The 23,410-nt window shown below is 29.3% G+C and overlaps 1 protein-coding gene across 3 annotated transcripts in view; it reads left to right on the top strand.

The window, feature by feature from the left end:
* The window catches only part of LOC116774412 (transcription factor Sox-5), a 139,540-nt gene that overhangs the window by 55,651 nt on the left and 60,479 nt on the right, over nt 1-23,410 (top strand). Inside the window, exons 1-2 of one of the 3 annotated variants that reach the window (XM_061524872.1) lie at nt 20,300-20,480; nt 20,558-20,587. The exons of 1 other annotated variant lie outside the window; for it this stretch is intronic. The gene's annotated coding sequence lies outside the window, so the exon portion shown is untranslated. Of the gene's footprint in view, nt 1-20,299; nt 20,588-23,410 lie in introns of those variants that run through there. One more of the 3 variants, XM_032667140.2, reaches the window with a different exon arrangement.

Below are 23,410 nucleotides of genomic sequence, written 5' to 3'. Positions count from 1 at the left end.
TGTTGGCATTTACAAGTAATTTAATGTATACAAATACCTCATTTGAGTTATATTTAAAATAACATTAATAAGCACGTGTCTTATAAATAGTTTTTAATTAATATTAAGTGTATTTTTTTAAATATTTTATTGACTTCTTGTAATTAAATTTGGAAACTATTAAGAAGTATTAAAAATTTTATAGACATATGCAATTAGGCACAGAGGTTTACGAACAAAAATTTTTCATATATTATAAAGGAAAAAAAATCCTATACACCTTTAAATTATTTCTTTCTTAATTATTTAACCAATATCCTAAAATAATATTCTCATGAGTACAACCTAAGACCTATTTTAATTATTTACCTGATGATTAGTTAGTGTAACCTAAATATAATTATTTGAAACGACCTTCAAAAATTAATTTACATAGTGTTTGAATTTCAAGAATTTATGTTAGTAATTATTTTACAACGAACCGTTGGAGTATTGTTTAAATTTTTTAATGAATTTGATTACTTTTTGGAATATTTTTCTAACTCAATCCACAATTTTTTTCTAACGTTTCTTTGATACATTATGTTTAAAAAAAAATATTTTGGATGTATTTTGTTGGCTGTAACGAAACGTACCATTTACAATAACATACACTTTCATGAATTTCAACTGAAAATATTGTTAATATTTTACGTGGTATATTTTAAAGTTTTTTTATTTCCTATGAATGGAATTATTTTAGACTGTGTAGGAGTGAATGAATGAAACTGAAAAATATCACTTCAGTGAATATCCTGAATATTTGCCAATGCTATATATTGGTAAATTCAATGTTGTTTGTCAATAGAAATCATTCTTTCTTAGTGTGTAACCCACACGGAGATGAAGGTCCGCTAATTAGTATTACAAAATATACAAAGACCATCAAAGATATTGTCAAAATCTGTGGGTGGCATTCTATTCCGGGGAAGACAAAACTAACGCCCGGTAATAAATAACAGGTTCTCGTCAATTAATAATGGAAACTCTTTTGTTCCGTAATTAATAAAATTATACGGTTATTTGTTGTTTTCCGTTTTCAAAAAATATGTTTAAATATAGAAATCATTTTATCTATACTAAAATAAAAGGGATCTTTGAATCAGAGCCACGATATTTAAAAATCACAATTAAAATAGTATTGGACAATTACATGAAGCATACAGATTTAAGGATAATTGTTAAAAAAAATATTCATTCGAGATATAAATCAAGCCTTCGTAACGAATCTGACACAGTAAAGTCAAGCAATGATTAATGCGACGTTACATTAGGTCTGCGGAAAAAATACCGGAAAAATTATCGCACTTTTAGAGATGAATGAGAATTGATTGCTTTTATTTTTATTCGGCAAGATACACATATATATAGAATATGTAGCATATATTTAAAATTTACTACGGGTTATTTTTTAGGATATCTTTAATACAGTTATCAAAGCTCAGATACTATTTGGTAACTATTTAATAGAGAGCTACACCTAAGTGTTACTTACAATTAAATAAGTTAAATTTCACGTGAGCTATTAATATAATTACCAGTATTTACTTATACGAAGTGAGATTATTTGTACTTTTGTTTGTATATAATTCTGTACGTTCAACTAAGTGTAACAAAAGAATCGGAACAACCTGCTATACATTTCTATTCAGATAATACGATTTTAATAATCTTTTTAATATATGTGGAAAATATGAAATACATGGAATATTTACTGTTATATTCGTGTATACAAATAATTTACCTACGTGTTTTATATAAAACTCTTTTCATCGAATAGTAAATAGCACTCTAACTCAATTCCTAAATAATATTACGTTTCAAATGTATGTATGTATGTATATCAAAAATATCACAAACGATTAAATAAAAACCTATAAGCTTTACCAAAATAACAGTCCACGATAGTTATTCATAGAGTGTCATAGAGGGATTTCAATGTAATCTTTTCGGATGAAATATGCTTTTTACGCGTGACTTTCACTGCATATTTTTTCAATCATATTTTTGAATGCCGCTATTATGATAAATTTTAGAATTGTAATACTTATATTAATGAAGACTATTATTTTATTTTGTCAGTGTGTAATGTGTTGTTTCATAGATATTGAGTTGCTTTTAAGAATTGATTACTACAAGATAAATATAAGCTAAAATAAAATTTGCATGTGTTTTAGTTTTTTGAGAGAAATTTTCGAAACTTTCATGAAATGAATACTTAAAACATAAACTGACAATTATATGAAGAGTACTCAAATAAAGTCTCAAGTCACGAATAATTAATATATGCTTATAATAATAGGATTGACGTAAAAACACACCAAAAATGTTAACAATTTATTTGATAAGTTTAAAAGAGTTTAACCTCGCAGACCTTTAGAAAACATCCAGCTAAACTCCGATAGTAAAAGATCTGACTAAACAAAGAACACTAGACATAAATCTAGGTTCTCTGTGTGGGTCTAGGAGATCCCTTGTTATAATTATAATAAATTATTCTGGACGAGAGCGTACAGCTTAAGTGATAGCCGGTTACGTACAGCATACAAAATCTTAGTTGTTAAATTTATCGTCTTACTTATAAACACTAAGGATTATATACTCAATGAGTAGTAAATGTAATCTATACTCGAGAAATAAAATAATAATTCTGTTACACCTTAAACCTATCAACATTAAGAATTAAATGATTACGTGAATATTATGATAATATTAACGTGTTTCTTCAAGGATTATATCGATGTGCTTGTTATAAATAAATCGCAAATTATTGTACCAAACGCTGGTATAACTCCTCTGGCCATCAATTGTCGCGAAGCGCATAAATTTCAAGAACGTTTCTAATTAACCCCTAACAGACGTCGGGACCAACGTAAATCTCCGACAACTAAAATTCCGTATAATTGAACAAAAACAATTGTGATCGCTAAATTGCAGGCATTGTTCAGTTTTATCGGCTCTTTCATTGATTTTTTTTTTATAACATTATCGAAATACGTATATTTTAAAGTAAATATAAAAATTAACTTCTTAAACCATTAATATTAAAATGTAATGTGTAAATAAAAGCTTTATTTTCCTTAATAATGTTTCAAATCTGATTATTTTATATTAAGCCGTATATTGCAACAATGTTTTATACGGAATACAATTATATGTCACCGAAATATAAATAACCTCTGAAGTACCAATAATGTGCTTAAAATTTTATTATAATAATAAAATACCGATGTTTTTGTGCCGCGAAGTCCTCAAAAAAGACGATCCTTTGAACTGATATTTTTAGCATGAAACGAAATAGTTTTGTCATTTTGATACCAAATATTGTGACAAATTTTGGCAAATGTTACTTTGTGTTGAAACAGAATAATGGTGCAAATTTATACAACCAGTGCTCGTCTCGTATGAGGAAATTATTTTTCCTTATCACAAATTTTTACCAAACAATTGGTCTTAAACACAATCATATTATATAAAATTTTTGATTTTCAAATTATTACTGGAGGCATTGAAAGTTAGTAGTTTATTTAGTTAGATAGTTTATTTTTTTTATTTATTTTATAGTGACATTTAACTATTACTTTTTTTTATATGGCCTCAAACTTATGTTATTATATTTCACTCAACGACATGGTCATATCAAAATTTCTAGCTTAAAACGTTTAATTTCTTAATAATTGTGAAAAATGCATATAGTAAAAAATCAATTAGGACACTTTTTAATCGACAGATATTTATGGTTTCATTTATCAAACAAGACACAAAAGGGTTAATCGTTTCAAAGGAAAATAACCTTTAAAGTCAATTTTGAGTTTGGCGAGTCATTGCCTCGTTACGATTGTTTGGTAGAGTTTTTTATCTGTTGTTCTATTCAAAATTTTAAAATGATAAAGCGCTTAATGAAGAGACAAAAACACTAAAAAGTACTTTTCACGCCGTTATCTTTTTTAACGTTATACAATAAGCTATTTAAATATTATAATGTTAAATTCAAAAGCACAGTAGCTTATTTGACCTTGGTAGGTAGTCACAAAAAATAGCAAAACGCACACACACATATCGTTAATGTAATAATTATTGACATACTAGATCTTGCGCGTTACTCTGTTCAAAAGTTGGCGCGAGTTCTTCTTATTATTCTGTTTTTTTTTTTTTCCAAAAGGACCTACAAAAACTAAACTAAATTATTGTTCTATATTATAATTCTAAATTTGATCTTTAAAAGGTTAATATGACAGTTAAGCGATAAAGCGTAATAAACAGACAACCATTCAAAATTATATTAGCAATAATATATGCATATTGCATAAATATAAGTGCTTGGGAGTAATTAAACATCGCCCCGTGTCTTCTCTGTCATTATTCCGTTAAGTCTGAAACTTAACCTATTAACGAACTTTTTACAAATACCAGCCACCGTTAGCGTTCAACCAGTCATGCTGTCTAATTAAATCTTATTGTATACACACATAAACATTCACGTGTCTCTTCATTGAAAATATTATGAGAAAAAAAAAAAACCTTCAAATAATACAACTCCGTAAGGCATTATATTTACGTGAAGTTATTATATTTATTACAACGATTAAAAAATATAAAGATAAGGTAGCGTTTTTAATTGGTATTTTATTTTATTTTAAGAGTTTTATGAAAGAAAACGGGCTTTTTATATGTTTTTATATCATCATTTGGTCACAATTCTTTATTTCCAATGTACAGAATATCGTGATGTCCTAAAAGGACGAATAAAAGGTCCTATAATTAAGCGCATTTCTATATAATGATACAAAAGCCATACAAAAAATACAAACGGCATAATATTATAAAGTCAACATAAACAATAACACACATTGTTCTATTTCTATTATAGTAAAAAATGTCAATATGATACCTCATTAATATCTCTTTTAAGATGTATTGAAACCTATAATTACTGAGTGACAGGGTACAGTTGACAACGACTCGAATGTTTAAGAGTGTATACAACGCCTACAATACTTTGGCTCTACTTTGTTTCTCCGCAATTATGACACCCCTGTGTACATCCACAAATTTTATTTTACAGCCATCATTATTGCTATAGACTCTACGGACTTCGTCTTAAGGCTGCGAATGATGTAATCAATGGATTCGGTAATGTGGATCGTATATAAGAAATAATAAGTGTCATATAAGGGTGTCAGCTTGCGAATTGTTAAGATTCAGCACTTGGAATATCAAAGTATAGTTTTAATTAATAAGACAAAAGCCTGCTGACTAATTGATGTCATTAAAACCACAAATAGTATCTCAAAAGCTTTATACTTTGATTATGATTTCCATTGATATTATAATATAAATATTTCTTTACAAAAAATTTAACCACACATTAATTTACATATAATCAATGAGTAAATACTTTCCTGTTATTATTTTATATTTCAAACAATTTTTACGATTGATTACCAGGAAATCACATCTAGTGGTTTTTGCCAAGAATAGAGAATCGTAGAAAAAAATATAACATTCATTATCCACAGATAAAGAAAGGAACAAAACTTAGTCCTATGTATTGAGTAAATATTAAGTTAATGCTATCGATCTATATTACATATTTCTTATAAAATTTCTTAGTTATCATGAAATAATGACAATTCGGTTTTTTTAATATTCGTAACAAAATAATTTCAGTCATAAAGCTGCGTTCAAATAAATAATATATCGACAATCGCTATAAATAAATAAATAAACCAGATACGTGGTTATAGTGAATTTTCAACGTAATGAGAGTGGTCGAGCACATCCATATTTAATTGGACGGACGCAGCCGGGTTGGTTTACGAGTCTGTGGGGATGATTTTAACTTTTTTCAAATGCCCGATAGCTTGAAGTGGTATTGTGAAGAGGACAGTGTATCACGAAAGATTGTTATGGATTTTAGTTGCTTTTATATTAAGTTTTTGTTTATTTTATCAGCAATAACAAAGTTAAAGTGTTATATTAAAATGTATTACATTTTAATTATGAAAAAGTCAATTTCATATTTTGGTAGTTAATTTACGATCATAAAAGAATATAATAAATATTTTAGATTAAAAGTTTTTTTTTTGCCTAAAAGGATTTTACTAATCATGTATGTCTCGATTATTTTTTTGTCAATGGCTACTATTTTGCTACTTTTCATGAAAATTTGAATTTATTTTCATCTTTCAGTAAATGTTGATATTAAAGAAGCTTTAATTATTAACACTCTTTATATACTAGAACTATGAACTTGGGGAACCGTGATCTAAGTCACATCCTCATTATATTTCCGTTTTAAGAGGGCCGGTAGCCAATTGCATAAAAAAGCACGCAAAATAATATCGAAAACCCATAAATGTGAGAGCACCGCCATAAAACATAGACAAATACATGAAATAATCGAAGCAAGTGCTAGCATTGTGGACTTTATGCGTTCATAATATTTTACTGCTCGGAGTAAACAAATTCCCAAGCGGTTTTTTATTTATGTTATTTATATGGAAAGGGTATTTTAGTATAATGTAAATTAATATTTGAAGAGGTTCATTGCATTCATATTTATAGATATTATATTTAAATGACGATTTAATAGGCAAACAATCTGAATATTTTCTTTTATGACAATTTTCAGATATCTGATAACTGAATATGCAAAGATAATACACAGGGCATAAAAATAATTAATTTGCACGAGCCCCTTTGGCGTAATATCTATGTATACATGTATTTGGATGAAAATTTTGAAGACAAAAACCTATACATACTTAAATAAAATAAATAATTTAAAATACAAGCTCCTTATCGATAACCTTCAATTAGAATAAATCATATTTATGGTATCTTCTTTGAAAGAAGAAATGTAGAATACTTTAACACAAGAATACAAGTATCTGAGTATTCAAGTTGCTGTCTCTCTTTGAATGTGGTGTCACGACGCTTTATTGGTGTCGAGCTTACACGCAAATGTACGCACGGTCATCAAACTCACGCTCGTAAATTATTGATAAAAGGAAAACGACTCACTACAAATGCAATAAAGCTTATATTACGATAATAGCAATTTAGATTCATTCTTTTATCGAACTACCTTCAAATAATGTTGTTAATGGATATCAACTTGTTTGTTTTAATAAAATGCAAATATATATAGACTAGTTTTTGCGTTTTATTTAAATGATTTAAGGAGGTTTTTTATTGAAGATTCCAAAATAATTTATTGAGGCAGGCCTTTAAGAGTAAAAATATTATAATACGATCTGTTGAGCAGTGATTTTGACAAAACGTTTGTTATTATGACCATTTAAAGGGATGAGATGTAATAAATAAACAAAAATCTATATGATATTTAAAAAAAAATCACATCAGTTTTCGCCTGTGTCCTAAATATGTTGATAATTTCAACAGGCATTTTTAATTACACATAACTTAAGATAATTCATAAAGCGTAGGGTCGTATATTATGTAGAGACGTTTATTAAACCGTAAACCGATACTCTAGTTATTCGTTTGTGCCACAACATTTACCGAAATAGACGAATGAATATAAACAACAAAATTTATTTGACTCTACATTAAAAATGAATTATGATTAACAAGAACCGCTGTGCTCTTCGAACTTTGAGCTTATGATTGATTAGCGTACTATGTTTTGGTGAAAGAATTATATATCCATACATTTTTATGAATAAACAAGACGAATAATAAATCACAAAAGAACTTTTAATTATATTTTTTTCTACAAATAAAAAGCATATATAATGTACATATAAGTTTCTCAATATATAATTGTGTTAAGAAATAAGACCTAGGTCATGTATCAAGGAAAGATAATTTCAAAGCAGATATAAATCGGAATACATTTCATTGTTTTGTACTCCGTAGCGAATACTCGGATGATGAGAAGTTTCATTGATGTCGATCCAGAAATAGTACTGTGCATAAGTTCTGGGATATTGGACATAGAGTTCAAAATGCACAGAGGCATCATTGCAATAAAATAAATATAAACATGAAAAAGTTGAAAAAATAATTGGTTTAACTCAATATCAATGAAGGTAAAATCCTATATAAATATTTAATTTCTTACATTCTGGTCAAACGAATGTTGTAAATTATAATATAAATGTTAATAATGCCAATAATTCCATAGTTATTTGCTTATCAATCAAGATATTGTAAGTGGGCTATAAATCTGTCTGAATTACCGTATTGGATGTGAATTTCGGTTATAAAAACATCGTAATATAATATAACTGTGTGTTGACTTAGAGACAATTCAGTAAATTAATTGTGATACATCTAATTTGTCTAGATGTTTGAAACTCTGTGTAAACGGAGATGAGCCACAATATAGTGTTTCCTACTGTGAAGCATAACAATGCTCTTCATACTAAAATATTATATGGTTATTTGATAGAATAATATCAAATTATTATGATTTAAATAAGAAATAATACAATTATACATTAAGCGTTCAGGCTTTAATGATGCCTGATTTTATAAAGAACTTAAGATATTCCGGGGATCGTAGGTTCAAAACACAGGGTTTGAATTCATGTTAATGAACTTTTCCATTCTGTGTATTCTTATTTAAATTAAGTATAAAATTAAGTTTAAGCTCAACATTGCTTTAATGGTAAGAACATAATTATAAGAAATCAATTATATTACTTAATACTTTAACAAAAATTTATTTACAGTTCATGCAAATATCAAGCAATTAAAACTTAGTCGGATAGTTATAACACATTATATTTGCCATTCTTTATATTTAAGATCTGTAATGATTTTTGTTATCTATCTTAGAGAAGTCTAAATGTATTTTCGGTTTTTAAATATGAAATTAGTTCTAATAATTGCATCAATTCGTATTTCGTTTTATTTTATTTTAAGTCACTACTTGGCTCTGAATCAGCGGTATTCCAACGAGACAAAAAGGATATTTCATTGAGAGTGTGCTCGAGGATGAGCGAAATAAATATATCAATATTATATTAAACAAAAAGGGATGGATGATCGGCTCTGTTTGATTCTTGGCAATTTTCCACTGGAAGTTTTCGGCAAATGGAGTAAAACCGAAGGTTCATTCACGGTTTTAATGGAAAGAAGCTTAATTTATAATATTCAGTTCTGTATGGAATTATTTCAAAACATATATATTTTTTTGTTCTATCCAAAGCTTTACAGTTAGCCTTTCAACGTGAAAATAAAATGTTAGTTATTCTTGTCGGCTTATTAACATAAAATGTCTATCGGAAATGATTGAGTTCTTAACATATTTTACATGCAAATTCATACAAATTAATCACCGGGCAGTATAAATTAAAATACTATACTATAAATATGGAGAGATTTTAAATTAAAGACAATTAAATACGATGAATTCTTTACCAAAAGAATTTCCAAAATAGAGACAGGTGCAACGTAACTCCCTATACAGTTATTTTTAACTTCGTTTTAACTTAGAATAAATTTTAAATATTAAGAGATATATACGTAGATACTTAAATTATATATGATTGTTGAAATGTAATGTGTTGAATGTTCGAAGTATTTGATGGTGGTAAACATTAATTTTATTCAATAAAATGGGTTCACGTTATCTTATTTCTGTTTCCAAATCCGGAGTAGACATAATTGCCGGTTTTCATCAGTCTGAATGGTAATACATTTTAAGGAGTAATCAATCAAGCTTTGTCTGCAAACTGTATAGATTTTAAATTGAATTTCTGTTAACAATACACGGATTACCGACCGTACTTTGTCTGACAACGTACCACGAAATTGAGCTTAAATGTATGAGAACAGTTTTAATAAAATGTTCAAAATACATTGCGGTTTTTGTCAAAGAAGTTGACTATGTCACAACGCGAATACGGAAATGGAAGCTAGTATATTAATGTTTATATTGTGTGACGTGGATATTTTGATTGTAGTAAAGCCTACAATGGCTATCGGATTATGAGTTATTTATGGGGACTTTCCAGTAACGTTTTGTAAATTAAAGGTTTTAAGCTTGTGAATGTTTTGATTATCAAAACAAGGTCTATTTACAAAATAAATCTAGTCATATAATAAAATTTCTAGTTCGTACAATATAGAGTATAAAAGATCTTATTAAATTTGAATAAATATTAAAATCAATATTTTATTTTACAGGTAAGCAACAACGAAGTGAAGATTTTCTTTGAAAATGTTCCATTGCTGTATTAAGTAAGTAAAATATTATTTATGTTATTCGTTTTTAGTTATGAGTATAATAGATTTGAGGCTTTTGTGAATTATTCCGGTCATGTAACGTAGAGGCCATCAAATTGAAATAAACCCATTGTCGGGGGAGCAACAAGTCGACTTGTTACCACGACCCTTTTGTTTGCTAAGGGTTGCTACTTATATGTATTTTCACTAATATTTATTGTTTTTAAAATATATACAATTTTGAAACATTTATAAAAAAAAAATGACATGAATAGTCCGTGAATTAAAAAGTCTCTTCATAATAACATTTTTTATTTTATTTTTAATATACATATATTATTTTTCTAAAAACAGCAAGAATATGGTTTATGGCCTTATTAACTACTGTAATATACACTATATATATATAAGTTATAATAAAATTTTCATATACATTGGCAACCCTACGAACAATGCTACCCCAAATAATGGGGGCGGCGTACAAACATTTGTCTTGTAAACGGCTGATGGGAGTTAAATTGACGTCAACAAGTTGCTGATACTTTAAACTGAATTCCATTACTTTATACATAAAAAACGAATAGTATTAACATTATAAATAAAAAAATATTAAAAAAAATATATAGTACATACAGACAAAACAAACACAAACATATTGAACGTAAAAAATTTAAAAAAAAAGTACTTTCACCGGAAGTAGTGATTCTGCGGTCGAGTTAGAACGGATACTCGGACATTTAGCGCCAAAACATCCGTCAAAATTAAATATAAATATTATTGTTTATGAAAGACACGGCGATAATTTAACGTGAAGTTGAGCAATTATCTGCTAATGCAGCGTCATGGACCATTTTTCATCGGCTTTCACTTGTTTGGTTACAATTATTCAGATCTTGGACGTTTCGCTGGCGTTGAAATGTATTTTCTTGATTTTGTGTATTTTCATACATTGCTAATGTTGGACATTTGTTAAATTGTCATTCGATTCATATTTGTAGAGAAGTTCATAGTATTATTCTGAATTCTGACTCAAACTGGCCATCAAAATGAATCTGCTTTGAAATAGAACATAAAATACCATAATTATTTAATCATATTCCATATTTGAGTAATATCAATAAAAAAATTATATCAAAAACAGGGCCTGAATTAAATAGATAAAGAGTGCCAGTAAATAAAATTAATATAGATGCCATTAATGCCAAGTCAGTAATTAAATATCTATAATGATAATGCAGTCGTATCGCAAACCGAATCTAATCCCGTCCGTTCAGATGAGCTCGAACAAGGCTGCAACTAACCGGTCGAACAGAAATGGAGTAACAGAACAAACCATTCTTGACGCTTAGAATAGATCACAATAATTCATAACTATTATGTGCAGACGATAATACTGTACTATTGACGTTGTGGATTGGTTACTATAACAATGGTTGGTGTGTATGTCGCTTCTTATTCAATATATACCGAAACAGGATTCTACCATCACACATTTGGTCTATGTTATAAAAGTGAGTCATAATTTTTATTTCGGGCATATTATATGACTTCGTTTTATCATTCCTTTGCACAAAAGTCGTCAAAGGATTAAAAATATAATAGAAAGAAAAAACACAAAATTTAAATATTAATTTTAATTGTTAAAATCACTTTTTTTAATTATTAAATTCCATTTTTGATACAAAATTAATCATTCTAAGTTTCATTGCTTCGTCCATAGTTTACTCCGTCCTTATCTTTCTAACCTTATACCTTCATTACCAGATTTACAATTCAAAAGAGAGCAACTGCATTCACAAAAAAAATAATATCCGACCAATCCATAACTAACCGAGTATATATTTGAAACAAAGCACCTCTGTGTCGTGCAATAATAAGCGGAAACTTCTCTTGGCAGACGTTTGCGCATTCACCTACGAGCCAAAAGTCTAGCAATATCATACCGTAAATAGGTGATGATATGCTAAACATTTAATTTATTTTATTACGGTCATGTGCCAAATACCTTGTGACACATAGTTGAAATTTACACAATACAATCCGGGAAATCGATACTAAATAATCGTGTCCTAAAAAAAGCTAAACTGAGTTACTTGCTATAAGATTCAATTATAATTTTTTTTATGACAGATTTTTGGGAAGTATCATTTTTTCAACACTTTTGTGTCAGTCAAGTCAATTTATTTATTACTTCCAACAATAGTAATGTCTGGATTTAATATAAGGCAGTAAAACAAACCGTTAGTCTTCGTTATAATAATGGTCGACGATTTTGTGTTCAGGAAACCTTTATGCTGGTAAGGATTTAATGTTGTTGGTTTAACATTGATCAATGTCTGAGTTAGCATAGAATTTCTAATAGTAAAAGATAAGTATCGCCTCATTGCTTGACTGCATGTTCTGGTCTATGGCCTACTATCCAAATGGTGTACCTAAGTTTTTGGATATTAACATCCCAGTGTTGTAATTTAAACGCAAAAAAATTTGCCAAGACATAGCTTTCTTTACCGATTAGACTTATATACTTAGCAGGGGAATGAATCTGTGACTTATTAATTCAGAGGATACAATTGTTACCACTGCACAATATTAAAGCAAAATGGTGAAATATCTGACAACGAATAAATTTAATTTAAAAATTATGTTTGATTGTTTTTGTATAACTAAAATTACAGCTTAGGTATATTATGATATAGTACTATAAAAAAGCATTAAGAATAAGTTTTTTCTTGCCGGAAAAAAATAGCCCAATAACTGTAGTTAAAAACAAATATTACAGACATACCATCCAGGCGGCATATACATAAATTCCAAAGTATTCTATTAGTGGGAATAAATCATTAAAATGGTATTAAGAACTAATAACATCTTCACTTCAACCTTCATTCGCATGCTGAACACTAATCACTTGATGCAACAAAAGGATGGAAGAAACAAGAATAAAACACATCTGTCACTTGTTAACTAAGAAAGTCACTTGTCTTACCTTGAACTTGACTGTTTAAGAGCTTTATTAGGTATGTGATTCAGATTAAGTCAAGATATATATAATAATCGCTTCATTTTCATTTATGATTCCTTTATCAGTAGCTTTAATGTCATCGCTGCATAACTTCCAAAATTATGCCAATAAAATGACAATGTTTTTAAAGACGAATTTCCTGATAAAACTACTAACTGAAGCATAACTCATAAAATATAGGTTGCTTTATAAAGATTTCTTTAATCAGACGTTGAAAAAACAATTACTTTCTAAAATAAAATTATACAACTACATGTGAAGTGTATTTTAGATTCTCCTTTGCATAATCATTTGGTCACAAACTTAAAATAATTGAAGACAAAATATCTGATGCTATACAAAGCTTTTGATGTAAGATAGTCCTATATGGTTTTTTACTTGTTTCAATACAGATTTAGCTGAGACAATTGACTTTGTTTGCCATAAGTCAGACATAAAACGGATGCCCGTGTCAGAGATCGGAGTCTTGGCAAATATTAATTGTAATGAAGACATTAATGCTGTGAAATTGACTTTTGTGACGTTAATACTTAATGTTGCTCCGACGGGATGGTGTTTATTTTGCGAAATGTTTCTCATATATTTTTGTTATTCGTATGCTACACCGGTTTTGTACAGTAATCATTTAAATCTTAAAGTATATGACATTGTGTATTATAGTGAATTCTTGAATTTAAATCTGCTGAAATTGCTGTGCCGCTGGAATGACAACTAAATTATTCTTGTGATTGGAATTGATAACTTGGATAAAATTTATATGAAATAATTTTAAATATGTTTCGAGTATTATATATATTATAGCTAAGACATCTTATAAAAAAAACAATAAAAATATAAAATACATCGTCCCCTATAGTGTAGTGGTGAATATTTAGTTTACGCAAACATCCATAGATCTGAATTCAATTCCACTTGAACTCCTAGCTAGGGAACTTAAAAATAATCTGATTATCAAAATTATGATCCAATATAGGCACCATAAATACTTTTTGATTTGATACAAACTCTCATTTCATATAATGTCAGAGAACCTTACACTGTAAATATATTCAGTTATTAGTATAGTATTCGAGCTGAAATCCTTAACGAATAGACAGAATTACATATTATTATTATTTACGATCAATTTAACGTGTATTTTAAGTGGACAAATCTTATTCTAATGACGTCCCTATGTTTTTAGATTTCTATTTATAGCGAGTATTACGTACGTGATGTCATGAAGAATTCAATTTTGTAATAACCGAATATTTAAACCGTTTTAATTTTTTGAATTTATACCACTGGAACTTGGTTTCATTTTAGTATACTTTTAATTGATTCAAAATTTTTTAACGCCTGTAAATTTTTTTTAGTACGTCATGATATGATGCTTAGATCGCTTTGTATTCTAGAAGCGTGTGCTTCTGAAATAACCTAGGCTATATTTAAAGCCTGAATTGGCATATCTCTTGATCTATATGTAGTCAGATTTTTTTTTAATCGTATGATTTTATACCTGTATGATTATTATACACAGCCAAGCTTTTACATTTGTAAGATAAGAAAAATGCTCCAATAATTATTATTATAAAAATACATTTCTTTTGAATGAAAACACTTTTCTTTTCAATTAGGTATATTGCTTACTTTATTTCCTCTATCAACAATTTAATGAATTTAAATTGTTGAATAAAGCGAATAAATCAATAAATAAACGTTTATCTATAACTTTTATTACATAGTGCGTTCCTTTCCTTATGATTTACAATATTTTCAATAAAAGCCTCTTGTGAGTTACTTGATTATGACGTGGTAAGAAGATTGAAAAATTTCACATACATACCTCAAGGTTAAGGTAAATTAAACCGGAAACAATATTTTCAACAGCAATTCTAAAACTAAATAACAAAATATCAAGTATATCTAGATATAAATAGGTGTGTGCCATTAGAAAACCTAGGTTTAACTAGGCGTATATTTATCAGTCGCTGGATATATATAGGTACAATGCTATATATACCTAGTCAATTACGTATACTGTACACATTCCTTTATGAATCAACACAAAGTGTCTCTTAATTTCGCGTCCCCGAGTTCCAACTCATCTTTGTTGTACCGATGGCAAAAAAAAAATTAATGATTACTATAATTCGGAGGCTATAATGAACGTATGCATGTATGTTTGTTACTCGGTAACACAAATTTGGCTGAAAAATTTTCGTGAAACCTGTCATTGTTTTACTAAAATCTGGATTAAAAAAGCGACATTGTCACAATGAGCAACCAAAACCAAATACGTAGACAAAATCACAGCATTCGTCTAGTATTTGTTAAATTCGAGCGACATCTTCTTCATATGTCATTCGCAGATTCCTTTGTAAATGAGGTATTCGTATAAATAGTTTTATTTTAAAATGCGTTTGATATATAGCTCAGCTTGGAATACTATTTATGCTGACGGGTCATAAAACAATTTTGTTATTGGATAAATCTTTAAATCTCTTAAATGTATCATTTGTTTATACTTTATTATAGTTAAATGGGATTATTTCTAGGTTTCTGTAAAACGGAATATCTGTGAATAAATAAATAAATAACTATACTTATCGTAATAAATATTTAATGTAAAATATGTTTATTATATAATTAATATTTTTCTTCTGTCCTTACAAGAGTCTAACACAAAAGCGGACTGCTCTTCTTCCACTTGTTACATTTCCCTTCGCTCTAGCTTCTGTTACTTTTATTTTTATTTTAACTCGAATCTACTAAAATACAAACATACCTATACAAATATACATATTGATTATAGCTGAAGGGTGATATTACATGTAAAAGTGCATTTCCTTTAATAGAATATATAATAATTACTATTATATAACATTACGTCTTCAAAATAAAATTCACATATATATATCGAAAATCATTTAAAAGAAATACCTAAATAATTTACGATAAAAATAGTCTTTTCAGATATAACGTAACGAATGAAAAACATTAAAAATACTAATGAATTAACAAAATATACGTAATATTATCTAATACTACACTCTAAATAAAGAGAACGCTTTGAATAAGAAAAAATAAACATCAAAAGCTCTTTTGTGAGTCTCATAAAAGACCTATCTCCGAACGAAAGCTGGGACCAAGAATAAGGGACAAACAAAATGTCTATAGAAGCGAAACTAAGCATTTCCAAGATGCTGGGGGGTTTGGGTGGAAAGGAGGGCACATGTCTACAAAGACTTACAGACAACATTATCATAAAACTCAAATATATAAAACTCAACCTTATTATAAAGCAATAACACAACTACGTGTGCATGAAGAAGTTTGTGCTGCTGTTAAATGTTACATATTGTCCATTTTGAAAGACCCCAGATAGTGCATTATGTTGGTGGGGGATCAGTTTCAAACGTTCTGTCGTTTGTCTGTTGAAATGTGGGTGGTTATTAAAATATACTATATAATATACAGGCTATGTGTCTCTATATCAATATATTCCGTTGAAAACATTCAAATGATCTTCTAAATTCATTGATATATACATACATGCTATTTTCTATGTCCAATCAAATTTTATTCTCAAATATGTAAAAGTCATATATTTCGGATGATTACTGTTAATTTAATGTAACAGTATTTTTTTGATATCAATCAAAGATACACACGTAGCATAACACAAATACATTAGATATAATAAACCACGTAAAACAGTTATTACGGAAACAAAATTTCTGAGCTTTCGAACCTAATTACCACGACATAAATCTTAGTGCCCGGCAATAAAGTCTATTTTGGGTCGTATAATTAATCTTAGTGCTTTGTGATAGGGTTCATTTTATGATGGTCGTGTTGGACAGTCAGCGACACCTGTTCCCAACATCCGGTCTCAGATACGCTCTGTAATGAGCGATGTATCGTCGTGTGAAAAACATAAAATTAACAATAATATCTAATTGTGTTAAATATATTATTTCATTTTATACAATATTATAATTATATGAGTATCACAAATTACACTATATTTAACAAAAAAAAAAAATTTTCAAATTTTCTTAGTCATGCACACGTAACATATTTCACTTATTTACAAATGTTTTATATAATAATTTAAATACATACGAATTTTAAAATATATTAAATAATAAATTCAATTCACATATAAAAATATATATCGGTTAGGTAAATATCAACACGATTGTACATAGAGCATTGAACACTTGACGTTTAAGTTAATTTTACTAGTTATTTTACATTTAATATAAATAACCGTCAGATAACTTGGAATAATAAAAATAGATAAATATATCAAGATGTTTATACATACTTTGTAATGATAGAGACTTTATTCTCGCGTATACCTTAAAATTAATTCAAAACCGACACGTATTCTCTATGAGTATTTATTGCTTTAAACCTAATCATAGATATCAAACTATAATTTTTCAGTATGTATGTTTTATACCTTCATAAACAATACCTACTAACATCAATGTGACGCTGTTCCAAATTCATACTCTACATACTCTACCCTATAACACCAATCACAATAGAGTCGTTCGTTCATTCCAATGGAGAGCTATTGTTGATAGCGGCGCTCCCATTGGCGGCGGTTACAATGGACCACGCCCGCACAATACTCTATTGTCACGAAACGCCCAGCTTGGACGATTTGCTCGATGACAATACAATATAATGAACTACGAAATTTTTATAATATGACATAAATTCAAAATAAACTATAGTAATATGTCGCATAATTTGATTCTTCCTATTATAGTAAATGTATCAAACATCTTACTAGACAGCAGAAATAAATGAGGATACGCTGAAACGAAAAAATCCAGAAGCGGGTAAATATAAAGCTCTTTGAGTGTACGACAACAATAAATCGAGTTAGTCGTGGAAAAAAAATCGCTCAGCGTTACTTAGTATAAATAACACACCATAAAAAAAAAACACATCACACGTAAACGGTGAAGTTAAAAACTTCCACTTTTTAAGTGGTGTAAATGGTTTTTCGTTATATTTTTTCCAGTAAAAGCGTCATTAAAACTAAGTGAAACGGCCATAAGTACGGTCCACGAAATATCGCCAGCTTGATATTAATGATTAGCGCGCTAATGGACCCATTTGAGTATCAGATGTATTAAAAAGCTAACCTATTATCACTCGTATATTATTCTATTTAAGAAACCATGAGAAATTGGGAAGATCAAAATCGTTGATGTATCTAATAAAACCAAACGTAACTTACCAAATAGCCTCGTAACTTTGTACTATTATGAACTAAAATGACCCAAAGCGTTCGTTTGAAGAACAAATATGTTAAAATCACTGGTTAGATATCAAAGTTGATCGAAATGAAGTAACTTGGGGGTGCAAAGGTCGAGGGTTCCATGGACTTGTTAATTTTGGTTAAAGCTATCCAACTTTACAGATAAATTATTTGTTTTTAATGATAGTTATTAATTACTTGATGATTCTAGAATAAATGAAGTTATATGTAGGTTAACCGAAATGTGAAATATATTTCGGAGTTAATTTTTCCAAAAAAAAAAGTTTTTTTTAAAATGTCAACAAAATTAAATTTCCATGAAAACTCACCTTAAAGTCAATATCAATATAAAAAAATGTGATAATTAGGTATTTTAAATTCATGAAATACCTAAATATAAACATCGTATCATTTAGATAACATAATGTTACGGTAACGTTAACATGAGGTAGCAATCTCGAATAGCAAACAAAACAAAAAGCAATCAAGTAATTGCCCCCACAAAACTTCGGAAGGTACTTTGAACTTTGTCATTTATTTGATGATTATAAGTTTTGGTTCTGGCTTATCTTTATTGTAACGAAACTAAATATATCAATTGGAAGATCTAGATAGATTTTAAGGCTAATAGGGATTTAGTTTACAAATTCTCAGTGAGGGTGCTCTGCCCCAAGACACACCTGGGCTAATAATGTAGGTCATTGTGTTTTTAAATGTGTAAATGTTTTTTTTTTTTTTTATTGGAATTTACAAAATATTTTATTTCTTAATACTGTCTATCATATCAATGGGATTACATTTTCCTAATTTATATATTTTTTTATTATATTTTGAGTACAGTGCCATCAGCTGGCAATAATAATAAATCTATTTTGGACACAAACAAGCATTTGACGTTTCGAGGTTACAGCCCGGCCGTGTTGATTACAGATCACACAAATTTAAGAACCAGATAACATTACATTAAATACATGTATAAAACATCCGAATTTACATACCCATATTGTCTGATTATAAAACGAACCAGTTCAATGAATGCTTGTCCCATTAAAAGAGGACAATTCACGTTCATATTTTTTTATACGCTAACGTATTGTCTGGAAGCCGTCGCTAAATATATCCGTCAGTCGCATCGCGTTACAATGAGCCGCTCCTATGGGAAAGTACGTTGGTGACAATGGATTGTGCCAGCATCACAATGGATATTCTCCATCTAGCCACGCCTCGCTAACAATACGCCCAGCATCACCCATCTGAATAAAGAAAATTTTCTTCGCAAATACAAATATAAGAGCGATTGTATCGACTTTTTAAACGCCCTCATGAAGGCGCACACCCACCTGAATGTCTGTGGTGTGCGAAACGCCACAATACCAGGCTGTTCACCGAGACCCACACCACCACACCATGGCTGTGTGGTACAGAGGAGGGCGGAGCTTAGAGAGGGACGCAGCATCACCATCTCGGACAGATGACACAGTAGCGAGCGAGAGTGGTATAACACACACACACTGTCATCCGCTAGAACAGGACGGAATTATGCTTTTGTAAGAACCGAGTTGTTATTACGTAGACAATTGATTTTCAGTTGATTTCTTAATGGTTTCCATCTATTCTGTGATGGGTCTCAAACGTTTTATTCTTCAAGTTGAGTGGTATGTATGATGTGATAGGTGGGTGTCATGTTGCATGGTAGCTAGTTATTGTCCGTAGGGCAGTGACATTGGTTGTAGCGTCCTTGTCGCGCGGCGCGGGGCGGCCGTCATTGTAGCGCGCGCGTATTGTCGAACAGCTTCGATCTGCAGCATTGTGTGCCGAACGTGCGACACGAACGGACGTACGTTCAGATCGTTACCGACACGATCGCGTGTAACGTATTTGTTTGGACTATACTTCGTATTTTCATGTGTGCATTACCTCTGTGACTTCGGACTGGATTGTGAATGATGCCAAAGAACCCTTGTGATAGGAACTGACGTGTGTAATTTACTTAGTTTTTATTTGTTTTTTTTTCTTATACACGTTTTTATTTTGTTACACTGATGTATCCACAGGCGAGAGGAACGATGGTAACGCACTCGAAGGTAGGTGACATTATTTTATAACCCATTCAACACAGCGCTAAATATTTTTTAATATTAAAATTTCTTCAGAAATCTAATCATATAAGAATAATCTACGTAAAAATCACGTTCCATGCCAAAACAAGGAAAATTACAGTGAGGCTTTGCTATTTATGACCATAGAAAATTATTTAAATTTAAATAGTCATAGATAGATCCACTAGAATAGATTTAACTTTTCAATGATAGTACCCTGTTAATATCATAGCCATAATAGTAACGAATAAATATTTTTAATTGAAATTAAGACTAGAACTATTATCTTCTTTAATTTTCCAACAAAGTCTCATTTAGAACATCGATATTATAATTATATTTGTAGCAACGTTATGAAATATATTTTAAAACTTCTTCTTCTATAGCATTCAAGTCCTAATTTTACAACTAATAATAATGTGTTAAGATATTATTATATTATATATAGTCATTAATATTACGTGACACGAAATGAATGAAAATTAAATACATTCTATGGCTTTCCAACATCATTTAAGAAACGGTAACTTTAATGTATGTTATTATATGCATCTTTATTGTATTCATAAACATCGTTTTCCATATAATATCTGGTGACAAACACTAAACGGACCTCCCGGCGTCGCGTGTATGAGACAATAATTACAATCGTTTCGCATATATTCCGTATATTTAAAATTCTTTTGATAAAACTCTCGTAATTACGCTGAGGTTTTGTTATAAAATTTCAATAGCATCGTTAAATAATAATATATGACGATATGTGTAAGTATCACGTCTAGGTGAAATTAATTCATTGTGTTCCTATGAACAAAACAACGTAAATCAAACCTCCATTAGATAATATAAAATAATTTAAATGTTAATGACATATAATTTTATTTATATCCGTATATCTGGTTCTTGGTTTATGTGGTCACGAACGTTCTGTGCATCGTATATCAAAATAATCATGGATGGTTTGACCGAAAACTTTTCTATAATCGTATAAATTATGTATTAACATAACGAAATAATATAAGATTATATTTATTATAATTCTGTATAAAATCTTCTATGTCTAATGATGTGAAAAAGCTTTTATAAACGATTCTTATTTCACATTTAAAGTAATTGATATTTCGTTTAATATATTCGGTGATAACAACTTCTGTTGGTTGGGTTAGATTAGTAATAGGTTTCATAAAAATTATCGGCATGTTTGTATGTAGATCTTAATTTCTCCCATTATTAATACCCTTTTTTTATATACCAAAGAAAACAACAAAATTTTATAGCGTACTTAATTTAATCTTAATCCACTTTAGCCGTAATCCAACACAAAAGAAATTAACCCGAGTAATAAAATTGTATTATCAACAAGCGTTCGATGAAGACGAAATATGGTTACTTTCATTTTTTTTCCATCGAAATTATTTTCATTTCATACTAAGTAGTTTTTTATGGACTGAACTATAAGCTCGTGCGAGTCTTGAAAAATTTGCATTGTTATTATTTCAAGCTCAAAACAAATTTACATTAAAATAGGTTCATTATCATCAGTCTAGGCCCAATGTCATGAAAACTTGTTTATAAAATAATCGTTTAATATATGATCCGTCTACGATATATTTTTGTACTTCCCGCTGTTAGCGAGTCGTTTCTAACAGTTCTTGTAAGTTAACAAGCATATGGGTTCCAATTGTAAAATATTTCATAATTATTATTTAATACTATTGTTACCTATATATTTTTTCATACCGGCCAACAGGAAACCGTCCAGAATATTTATATTAAACAGTGCCCGCAATGAAAACAGTCGTAAATCCAATCAAATATAAACCCTAGCACGCGAAGCGGATGCTGTGGATATTAAAAAAAAATTGTAACTCTCTAACCGAACAGATTTACTAAATAGAAAACGTCAAAGATATGTAAGAAATAAACAAGCGAAGATGCGGTATTTAATAACAAATTTATGGAGTTCTAAAAAATCAATAGGATGTGGTTGTTTTAGTTACATTGTGGTCGGTTATGGCGTTTTAAAAGTTTACGATTCCAGCTCTAATGGAGTGTTATGTTCAGGTTGACGACCGCTTAAGGCGTGTTACGTCATTACTTACGGTACGGCAGTTTGTAGGTGGAGACCGGAGTTGTACCGAACGAATTTATTTACCGGTAGCTGATTTGTATATAGTATGAAAAACACCAAGTCCGGAACTATCTTCCATAAGTTGAAACCAAAGTAAATAGGTTTATGATGATGGTCGAGCGATACGTTACACGTATGTTATTGCCTGTTCGTTTGATTTTGCTATTTATTGGTGCAATATAAACTCGCTTGTGAACATCATAATTATTTTATTACTTACCCACCTGAAATACGCTGTGTATATTAATTTTATTGATATTTTTGAATATTATAAAACATTTTTCTTTAGATCTGTAATAGGCATCTAGTTTGGATTTCGTTTTTGTTGCTACTTTTTTAAACCTAAAATTTTTGAACTTAAAATGAGAAAAGGGAAGATACACAATAAAAAGATTTGCCTTTATTTGTGTATGTATCCAGTAGATTGTAGATTTACAAATTTATATATAGTCTTGTAAATATTAAGCGTATGTGTAGACATATATACGTAAAATGTCGGTATATCTGTCACGTACGCCATTGTCATAGGTCTTATAGCTGTAATGGCTTCCTGGCTTTAATCCCCATCACGTCTTAACTTAATTCTTCTTTGTAGAAAAATGAAAAGAAAATAGAAAAAATTTGTTTTTAGAATTATTAATACATTCATCTTAACAAATTAAATAAATAGTACAATA

Source organism: Danaus plexippus, chromosome 26 (assembly GCF_018135715.1).
Source record: "Danaus plexippus chromosome 26, MEX_DaPlex, whole genome shotgun sequence".
Classification (NCBI taxonomy): domain Eukaryota; kingdom Metazoa; phylum Arthropoda; class Insecta; order Lepidoptera; family Nymphalidae; genus Danaus; species Danaus plexippus.
Note: the sequence above shows the minus strand (reverse complement) of the source record. Positions and strands in the feature narration are given on the sequence as shown.